Genomic DNA, 10,961 nt, shown 5'->3' with positions numbered 1-10,961 from the left:
CACAACAGGTACCATCTATATCATTCCCATTCATGCCTTCACAACGCAGAGCTAAAAGCCTGGGAATCATTCATCTAGGGCAGTGATTCCAAAGTGGGTGCCACCGCCCCCTGGTGGGTGCTGCAGCGATCCAGAGGAGCGGTGATAGCTACAGGTGCATTTAGCTTTCCTATTCATTGCTATTAAAATTTTAAAAATTAATTTCCAGGGGGCCAAGGAATACTTTTTCTGGAAAGGGAGCGGCAGGCCAAAAAAGTTTGGGAACCACTGATAGGGTGATGGGACTGGAGGAAGATCTAGGACCCAGAGAACCTTCTGGCTTGGCCGCCAGCACTGGTTGGGTCAGAAAAGGAACAAGCTTTTGAAACCCCCAAAGCTTCCTGCTTCCGGTACCTGATACCCAGGACCTTTGAGGGTCTCGGAGCCTGGCACCGCAGGTATCTCATGGCAGGACCTTGTCAATTGGATGTAATCAAGAACCCTGGACCCCAGCCTGAGTCACTGGGGGAACATCCCTCTCTCCTGCCCACTAGGCTGGACTGGGGGAGCCCTGAAAAGCCAACATTTCTCCTGGCCTCTACTAGGAGAGGAATAGACAAACACAGCCCAGCACAGAGAATGCTGCCTGTCAAGCCCAACATCTATTTCCTGCAGCGACTGGGCCCAGTGCCAAGAAGATAGGCCAGATCCTGCCTAGCTCAAACGAGACCTTAGTTGGCCAAGGCCAGGGGCCAACTGAAGAGCAGGACGGAGGCCTGCAGTGTCACTTCAAGAGCCGATGGGATGTACGAGCAAGAAGGGCGCCAATTTGTCCCAAGATCTTTTGGGGTTTTTTGACATAAGTTCTATTAACATGGTTCATTTGGGAAAGAAAAGGAATGAAGCTCTTGGAAAGAGGGTAGCTACAAACCGTTTGTCGTTCAGTCCTTTGTCAGTCATGCCTCTTTACGACCCCATCTGGGGGTTCTCTTGGCAAAGATACTGGAGTGATTGGCCATTTCCTTCTCCAGCTCATTTGGCAGATGAAGAAACTGAGGCAAGCAGGGTGACGTGACTTGCCCAGGGTCACATGGCTAGGAATTGTCTGAAGCCAGATTTGAACTCTGGAAAAGGAGTCTTTCTGCCTGAGACACCAGCACTCTATCCACTGCAGCGCCACCTAGCAGTGCCCATCTACAAAACAGATATCTAAAAACCTCCCGTCTCGATAACGATCAGGTCCGTAAGGGTGGCATTATATTTTGGGTTGATAAATCGAGCGTCAATTACTCTGGCGATCCTTCAACTGTTAAAAAATAGCTCCTTTGAAAGAGCCCGCCATGGTTGCAGTTTTGATAGCATGTTTTGTTTTTTTTTGTTGTTGTTGTTCATAAAAAGGAGAAAGTATCAAGGGCAAAGAAGAATTGTTCTCCTCCGAAATGAACAACTGGGAAGAAGAGTAGAAGCGTCCCAGGCTCGCCAAGTCTGGAGCCAGAGGCCTTTGAACAGTTACCTGTCTAAACAAAGCTCGGGAACCATGACTGATCGTTCTGGTTGGATTCAGGTGCCCTGCGTGAATCCTCCAATCCAGACTGGCAATCTGACAAAATATTACTGTTTAGAGATAAAAGGGAAATCCCTGGGCTATGACATTGCTTTCCATCCATCGCAAACCACCTCTAGGAAGAGAGTGGCTGAGAATAAGAGAGGTGCGTTTCGAATTTCTGCTCCCTCTCCCAAAACACCCGTGGGCTTGGGGGGATGGGGGTCACTCCCTACCTATTGAGGACTTCCTTCCTGCCTCGAGCACTTGGCAAGGGGGAAGGAGAGATGAACAGACTGGAAGAAAGAGGGGATAGTCGAAGACGAAGTCAAGAGTGCAGACCTTCAGTGAGTACCCTTTTCTTAATGGGTAATCATCCCCAAGATGGAGGGGGAGGAGAATGGAAGAGCTCTACCTCTGGCCAAATGACCACACGCCATCTCCCCCTTTGGCAAAAATGGAAGGGGCAGAGAGAAAGCAAAAGCCGTCAAGAAAATGGCAAAGTCGGGGGCAGCCGGGTGGCTCAGTGGATTGAGAGCCAGGCCCGGAGATGGGGAGGTCCTGGGTTCCAATCTGGCCTCAGACACTTCCTAGACAGATAAGCCTGGGCAAATCACTTAATCCCCAGTGCCTAGCCCTTACCGCTCTTCTACCTTGCAACCAAAACTTGGTATTGATTCTAAGACAGAAGGCAAGGGTTTAAAAAAAAGAAGGTTGGGGGAACTGAGGCTCCAGGAGGTGCTATGACTTATCTTATTATTAATGCATTATTTATATATTTTATTTAAGGCTTAATTATTTTACTTAACAACTCCATTTAATTATTTAATATTAAGCGCTTTGTTTTAATTATTTATTTGGACAACAAACCACCCATAAAATAATTTATTATTTATTTCATTTTGTTATTTTACTTATATATTTATTTTATTATTTTATTATTCATTTACTTTATTGACCTCATAGCCAAGGAAGTGTCTCAAGTAGGATTTGAACCCAGGACTCCCGATTTGAGGTCCAGTGCTCTAGACACAATAACATGCTGCCTCTCCCCTGTGAGATCCTCCATTGCTCCTTCTCTGTTGACCCCCCAAATGTAGGGGTTCCCAAGGCTCTGTCCCCAGCTCTCTCCCCATCTCCTGGTGACCTCGTGGCTTCCATGCCCATTGACGATTCCTCCCACACCTCTACCTCCAGGTTCTCCCCTATTTCCAGGCCTGTATCTCCTGCTAGCTCAGGTAAGCTCCCTCAGCCATGCCTTCCTCCATGCCCTGCCATTTTCTCACCAGCTATTTGCCTTGCTGGCCATCTGAACCCATCAGAGCCCAAACTTCTCTCCTTCCCCACTGAACGTCCCCCCCTCCACCCCGCCCCAGGCTGGATCTGCTTGAATAAACCTTGATGATGGGGCCAACTTCCAGGAATGCTCATTTCTGTTTGGAGCTGGGCCAAGGGCTCTTTGGTCCCACGTGTCCCTCTTCTACTTGGCTTTTTATTTGGGGATTTGGGTTTGGCCCAGCACAATACTCCCTCCCTAGGCCCTTGCTCCCAACCCCTACAAATAGTGAAGGGAAACTGCATGAGCCTAGGCACCTTCCTCTGTCTAAGGCTACGGCCAGTTGGAAGAAAGGAAGCGAACAGCTGTAGGAAGTGACTGGCCATTGTTTCTGAGCACAGTCCTCACTGAGGAATCAGAGTACTTGTAGAGTTTTCTTCTTGCCTTTTGTTCCAGAATGTGCTGCTCTCTAACCTCTGGCTTGAGGTCCAGAGTTCCCCTGGGCTCTTTGGCCCAAGTCCATTGGGAATCTCAGTTAGCTTTTTCTCTTTCCGACTCTGATTCCCTTTTCTCCTTGGGGTTATAGAGCCGGAAGGGACCACTGAAATCACGTAGCCCAACTTCCTCATTTGACAGATAAGGAAACTGAGGCACAAGTCATCGGATCATAGATTATGAGCTTAACGGGATCTTTGAGATCACAGAGGCCAATTCTCCCATTTTACAGATGAGAAAACAGAAACAGAGAGGTCTTGGAATAATCATAGATTTATAACTGGAAGGAATCTCAGAGACCATCTGGTTCAACCTCTCCAACACAAAATTTTACAGAAAAGTAAACCAGGACCCAGAGAGATGGATTTGCCTAACATCGCATACAGTGCCTTAATGCAGTGTAACCCTGGCATTTTATACTTGAGACGAAAGAGGCCCAGAGAGATTGGACTTACCCGAAGCCACAACGGCCACTAAGTGTCAGAGGTGAGATTTGAACCCATGCTGCCTCTTCTCTTTGTTGCTGCACAATCAAGGCCACAAGCGTGTGTTTTCTAGGACGTTGTTTCTCACAGGAAGTACCATATGTTGAAAGGACAGCAAATGAAACACTAGACCTGGAGACCAGCAACCCTGAATGAAAATCTGGCCTTGGGCACTTGCCAACTGTGATCCTGGCAAGTCACTGAACCTCTCTGTGCCTCAGTTCCCTCGTCTGTAAAATGGGGAAAATAATAGCACCTATCTCCCAAGGTTGCCGTGAGGATAAAACGAGAAAGCAGTCAACCAAGTGCTTTTCTTATTGTCAAGAAGACGACAGAGAAGCTAAAGTATGTATCCTGACTTTGATCTGGCCTATTCTAGACCATACTGAAAGCTGCTAACTAATCGTTAGCTCACATTTTTCCAGGCCCGGTGTGGACCATGCCCGATCTCCCCAGGCCTGGGACCTGGTGGGCAAAGCCCATAATTCTTAGTTGGCCTCCAAAGAGAATGGGATCTCCTGCCCCAAATGGGGAGAATCAATGTATTGGCCTTGGTCCACCACGGGTCAGAGAAACAAGGTGCTCCATCAGTTTACAGTCCCCAACTCTGGCCAATCAGGAGGCTTTTAGGTTGCCACTCACATTCCCACTTCACTTCTCAGCTTGCAGACGACAGGCCCGTTCCCCTCGGTGACCAGGGCCCTTAAAGATTCCCTCAGACAACCCCTTGCATTTCACTCCTCATTTTCCAGTGGCTGCTGTTCTCCTTGTCACACTCACTTTCTGAGACCCCAGGGCAGGACCCCCCTCCCACCTTTGCTCCCATCCACAAATCTTATCGAGCCCATTTTTGTTTGTTTTTTAAAAAATCTCTGCCTTCCATCTTGGAATCAATACTGTGAGAGGTAAGGGCTAGGCAATAGGAATGAAGTGACTTGCCCAGGGTCACCCAGCTAGGACGTATCTGAGGCCAGATTGGAACTCAGAACCTCTTGCCTCCAGGTCTGGCTCTTTATCCACTAGGCCTTTTTTAAACCCTTACTTTCCACTTTAGAATCAATATTGTGTATTGTTTCCAAGGCAGAAGAGAGGTAAGGGCTGGGCAGTGGGGGTCAAGTGACTTGTCCAGCCCTCTTTCCAGCCCTCATCACCTCTTGCCTGGCCTGTGCAGTCTCTCCCCTATTACGGTAGCGGTAGTGGTTGTTGTCTTTTGGTACTGGAAAAGGATCAGGATGGCATCATGGTGTCGGGATCAGAGTACAAGGTGTCCACCCACAGCCGATCAGACCAATAGGAGCTCAGAAGGCTCTGCCCCAGGTCAGGCACGATTGCCCATTGGCGACATCTGGGATGGAGATGGCTCTAAATCTGGGGCGCCTCATCTTTCTTTTGAGTTACTGCCATTCTGTTTTGCTTCTAGAGCACATGGCCGGCTTCGATGTGGGTATGCCATGCAGGACAGTCCTGTGCCAGGGTCTCCCGCGTCTTTAGAAAGACCTTGATTGGACAGCCTGGTACAGGACAAAGGGCGATGGCAGTAGTATCAGAAGATCTCTCACTTCACAGCTGTGTGTTGATTCAAGTCCCTTCCTTTCCCAGGGCCTCAGTTTCTCCTGTAAAATGAGAGGAGTGGACTCCATGGTTTCTGAAGGCCATTCCAGCTCATGTGTGACCTTGAATAAGTCCTTTCTCCTCTTTAAGCCTCAGTTTCTTCCTCTGTAATATGAGAGGGATAGACTCAATGGCCTCTAAGGGATCTTCCAGCTCTAGACCTAGGATACTATGAGTGACCTTGGGCAAGTTCTTTCACCTCCCTGGGCCTCAGTTTCCTTCTCTCTAAAATGAAAGGAGTAGACTGGAGGGTTCCTGAGTGGCCTTAGGTCCATCACTTCCCCACCCACCAGGTCGTACTAGATGGCCTCTAAGGTCCCTTCCAGCTGTAGATCCATAGCTGCCCCTTTGGTCATATGTGGCCACTATACCACTGTCAGGAGGATTCCGTTCTTTTCTTGACTTGGCTCACGCTGTTCTCTCTGCTTGGATAGCCCTAACGCTTTCTCTGCCCATTAAAATTCTATCTAAACTTCGTGGGTCCCCTCTAAAGGCCTGCCTCCGACAACCCTTTCCGAGCCCCCATGGCACTTTCTGTCCTTCATCTGTTCCATCCTGATAATTGCACTTGTGCCCCTCGGATAGCACTTATCCTTCATGACCTCATTGAAGAGTTATTTGGGCATCTGTGGGTTGTTTCCTTGTCACCTCGGCTGCCTTCTGGAAATGGGGACTGGGTCTCGTCTCACTCTGTTTCCTCTCCCTATTGCACTTAATTTGGGGGTTTGTACACAGCAAGTAGTCAATATTCGTCTCCTATTCTGATTCTTTCCAGTTGGCATACTCATCTCACCCAACTTCCGCCCACTCCCTTCTGGCTCCTTTTTAATGATTAGGGGAGACTGTTGTCTCCCTCCCAGAGAGGGGAGGGGACACATACATCTAGAGCTGGAAGGTCCTTTAAAAACCAGCCAATCTGACCCATTCATTTCACAGAAATGGAAACCGAGGCCCAGGGAGTTAGATGATTTGCCCCAAGTTACACAAAGGATCCTAGATCTAAAGCTGGAAGGGGCTTCAGAGACGATCTACTCCAACCCCCTCATTTGACAGAGAAGGAAACTGAGGCTCAGAGAGCAAGACGATTTGCTCAAGATCACTCATAGGATCCTAGATCTAGTCCTGGAAAGGTCCAACTATTGCTGACCCCATTTGAGATTTTCTTGGCAAAGATCTGGGAGTGGTTTGTCTCTTCCTTCTCCGGCTCATTTTACAGATGAGGAAACTACTGCCAATAGGGATAAGTGACTTGCCCAGGGTCACACACCTAGTGTCTAAGACTACCTAGTCTGTTCCTCTTATTTTACAGGGAAGGAAACTGAGGCCCTAGGGAAGTGACTTGCTCATGGTCATACAGCTAGTGTTTGAGGCAGGATTTCAACTCAGGGCCAAGTTTAGCTCCTTGTCCATGACCCTTTAGATCACACAGTGGGGTTAGGAGCAGAGTAAGAACTAGAATCTCAGCTAAGAGCAACATTGTTCTTGTTTTAGGATGTGGATGTGGATGTGTAAGTATGGAGGTGGGCAGAGATGAGGTAAAGACAGACCAGGTGCACATCTCTTCATCTGTGCCATCCCATAAGTCAGCTCTATCATCCTCTTAAGTCTGGGAGGATGACTCATTTCTAGTGACCAAAGTTTGAAATGGAGGATAATCAGGTCATATGAGTATCTGAGGGAAATTGGAATGTCTAGCCAGAAGACAAGAAGACCTGGGGTGGGGGCCACAGAGGGGGAGTTATATTCAACTTCCTAATGATGAGAGCTGTCTCATGATGGAAAAGGCTACCCAGGGAGGTAGTGGGCTCCCTTTCCTTGGAGGCCTTTAAGCAGAACCTGGCTCATCAGCCATCAGGTATGCTGTAGGAGAGATCCCTTGGGATTTTTATGAGTTGGTCCATTTGGCCACAGAGCTCCCTTTCAGCACTTAGCTCCTATTAGTGTGTGCTCATAAAAATGTGCTTTTAAGGGAGTGTCCTAGTGATCTAGAAAAGGCAATGTGGGGTGAAGGGGTGAGAACAGTAGAACAGCAGGTTCCTTTGAATTTTCTGAAGATGACTCAGAGCCTGCATAGACACTGTTCTTTTATTCAACCTATCCCCTCCTTTTAGAGGCTTCCGAACCAAAGCTAGATGACCACCTGCTGGGTATATATAAAGGGTGTCTTATAATCAATATTGTGTATTGGTTCCAAGGCAGAAGACCAATAAGGGCTAGGCAATGGGGGTTAAGTGACTTGCCCAGGGTCATACAGCTGGGAAGTGTCTGAGGCCAGATTTGAACCTAGGACCTCTCGTCACTAGGCCTGACTCTCAATCCATGGAGCCACCTAGCTGCCCCCAAGGGTGTTCTTTTTGAGGGAGAGATTGGATTAGATGTTTCTGAGGTTTCTTCCAACTCTGAAATTTTTTTCCCTGTGATTCTGGTATTTTTAAGATTGCTATGGCTTCTGACAAGGTGCTGCCCTTCTTTCCCCTAGTTAGGGAACATATCTTAAAAACAATACGAAAAGGGGGCAGCTGGGTAGCTCAGTGGATTGAGAGCCAGGACCTAGAGACGGGAGGTCCTGGGTTTAAATCCGGCCTCAGACACTTCCCAGCTGGGTGACCCTGGGCAAGTCACTTGACCCCCACTGCCCACCCTTACCACTCTTCCACCAAGGAACCAATACACAGAAGTTAAGGGTTTAAAAAAATGTAAAAAACAAAACAAAACAAAACAATATGAAAGCCTTCAAAGTAATGCCTCTCAAAACTAACAACTGTATCCTCAGTGAGCTAATGAAGTTAAAAAACAAAAGGACCTTCCGGAAAGAGAATCGGTCTTTCCCAGGGCAACATCTGAGGGCCCGCCGAAAAGTCTCGCCAGGATATCCACCTTCCCCAGGGAATCTGACTTTGCCAAAAGAAGAAGAAGAAGCAGCAGCTGAGAGTTGGACACAAACCAACTCCTGGCTTCTTCACTCCTCTTCCAGTGGCCTTTGACTAACTTGAACTTCCAAGATCCTAAAAATTATCCCAAGTCAAGGCCACGATAAGGCCTTCAAAATCACGTGCCCATAACCTTACCTGAAGATGACCACGACACCTGGACAGGGAGGACAGGCCAGGAGGAAGATCTGAAACGAAAAACAAATGATGTCAGCTTAAAGCAAACACAGGAAAATCAAGGCAATTAAAATCGGAATGGAAAACAAGTCAAGAGGAAAGATCTTTGAGGCAAGTTGTCTGTTAAAAATCTCATGCCCAAGAAAAGGCAAGAGTCATTCCCCAATGAGTAAATGGTCTAAGAATAGGAATGGTCGGTTCTCAAAGGGAAGAAATCTGGCTCATCAGCAGTCCAAAATCAACAGTCCAAAAAATTCTCCAAATCACAAATGATGAGAGAAATGTAAATGAAAATCATCACACCTATCAGATGAGGAGAGATGATCGAAACAGAAAATGACAAATGTTGGCAGAGCTGTGAAGGACATCAATACATTGTTGGTGGAGTTGTGAAATGGTCCAACCATTCTGGAAAGCTCATTGAAATGATGCCCCTAAAGTCACTAAACTGTGCATACCCTTTGATCCAAACATACCACCACCAGGGGTTAATAGCCCAAACAGATGAAAGATTGAGCAAAAGGACCCCATCTGCCCCAAAATATCCATAGGAGCCCTTTTTGACCAAGCAAAGAACTGGATACAAAGAGGGTACCCATCAAATGCAAAATGGTTGAACAAACTGTGGCATATAAATGTAATGGGATATTACTGTGCCCTAAGAAATGATGGGAAAGGACAGAATGGGAGAAATCTAGGAAGACTTTATGAACTGATGCATAGAGAAGTGAGTAGAACCAGAAGAACGACACGTGGATTGACTGCAACATTTTCAAACAAACCAGGGAAAACTTCAGAACTCTCATTGCAATGACCAGAGGAAACCAGCTTCTCACATGCTAGCAGGAGTCACTGACCACACATATAGAATGGGACCTACATTTCAGGACCCAACCGCTTTGCGGATTTTTTTTTTTTGGTTTGATTATAACTTATTCGTTAAAGGGGAGGGCTTTAATTTGTAGGCGAGTGGGTAGTGATCTCAATCCACAACAAAGAAGAAATGAAAGTCAATAAGACATTTTAAAACACAGAAAGAAACTCAGAAGGGGACACAGGCAAGTGAGCCAGTGTGGACACAACTGTGATATACTTAATATACATTTAAAAAAATACACAACAGATGATCTCAGATTAATATGGAATCCTTCTTTTCTGTTTTTCTTTGCTTGCTGAAATGTTCATGTTTGGGGGAGCTTGGCAGAACAGTGGATAGAGAGCCAGGCATGGAGATGGGAGGTCCTGGATTCAAATCTGACCTCAGATAATTCCTAGCAGTGTGACCCTGGACAAGTCACTCAACCCCAAATATCTACCCCCTTACCATTCTTCTACCTTGGAAACAATGTAGTATTGATTCTAAGACAGAAAGTGAGGGTTTCAAAACAAACAAGCAAACAAAAAAAGAAAGTATATGTCACATTCTGAACCTGTGCTCCACCACCCCTCTGTCAAGAGTCAGGAAGTACGCTTCATTCATGCATGGTCACTTTTCTGAAGTTATGATTGGTTACTGCATGGGGGCAGAATTCTTAGTCAACCAACCACCTCCAATGCAAGCATATATTGTTGTGCCTTGGTCATTTGTCAGTCGCGCCTGACTCTTTCTGACCCCATTTGAGGTTTTCCCAGCAAACATACTAGAGTTGTTTACCATTTCCTTCTCTAGCTCATTTTGCAGACAGGGAAACTGAGGCAGATAGGGTCAAGTGACTCGCCCAAAGTCACACAGCTAGGAAGTATCTGAGGCCAGATTTGAACTCAGCTCTTCCTGACTCCAGGTCCAGCATTCTATCCACTGTGCCACCTTGGTGCCCTAAAGCATTTATTAAGCATCTACCATGTGACAGGTACCACGGTAGACACTGGGGAATACAAAGGATGGCAGAAGTTAAACAAGCTCTGCTCTCAAGAAGCCCTCAGGTCTGAAGTCTTTCCCAGCTGCTCTGCCCTGGAGCACTGCAAGTACTGGGCACCCTCTCCAGAGTTGTTGGCCACTGCCCTGGAGGACCCTCACTGACCGGACAGACTAAGACCTAGACACTCTTGGGTCTGTGTACCATGTTGTGTAGACCTCCTCCAGGCCAGAAAGGGAAGGCCACAGCCACCTAGGGGAGACAGAGCCATCTCCCCAAGACAACCAAGTAGGTAAAGCGTAGATATTCCTGAGATCGTGCCACGCAGCTGGATGGATGGCCCACTTGTTAGTCCATCAGACCCCAAAATGAAGTAGGCCCAGAATTGAATAAGAAGGAAATAAACATTTCTAAAGCACCCACTATGTGCCAGGCACTGTGGTAAGTACTTTATAACTATTCTCCCACTTCCTCACAAAAATCTCTAGAGGTACATGCTTAATAGCATTAACCCCATTTTAGAGTTAAGGAAACTGAGGCTGATAGAAATTTAGTGACTTGCCCTGGGTCATAAAGCTAGTATGTATCTGAGGCTCTATTTGAACTCCA

At 47.0% G+C, this 10,961-nt stretch overlaps 1 protein-coding gene across 1 annotated transcript in view; it reads right to left on the bottom strand.

Annotated features, from left to right (window-relative positions):
* The window catches only part of TMEM164 (transmembrane protein 164), a 43,499-nt gene extending 35,009 nt beyond the window's left edge, over positions 1-8,490 (bottom strand). Inside the window, exon 1 of the mRNA XM_044682527.1 lies at positions 8,458-8,490. The gene's annotated coding sequence lies outside the window, so the exon portion shown is untranslated. The remainder of the gene's footprint in view (positions 1-8,457) is intronic.
* Between the last annotated feature and the right edge of the window lie 2,471 nt (positions 8,491-10,961).

The sequence above is a fragment of the Gracilinanus agilis genome, chromosome X (genome assembly GCF_016433145.1).
Source record: "Gracilinanus agilis isolate LMUSP501 chromosome X, AgileGrace, whole genome shotgun sequence".
Classification (NCBI taxonomy): Eukaryota; Metazoa; Chordata; class Mammalia; order Didelphimorphia; family Didelphidae; genus Gracilinanus; species Gracilinanus agilis.
The sequence above is the reverse complement of the archived record's forward strand: the minus strand, read 5'-3'. Positions and strand labels throughout refer to the sequence as shown.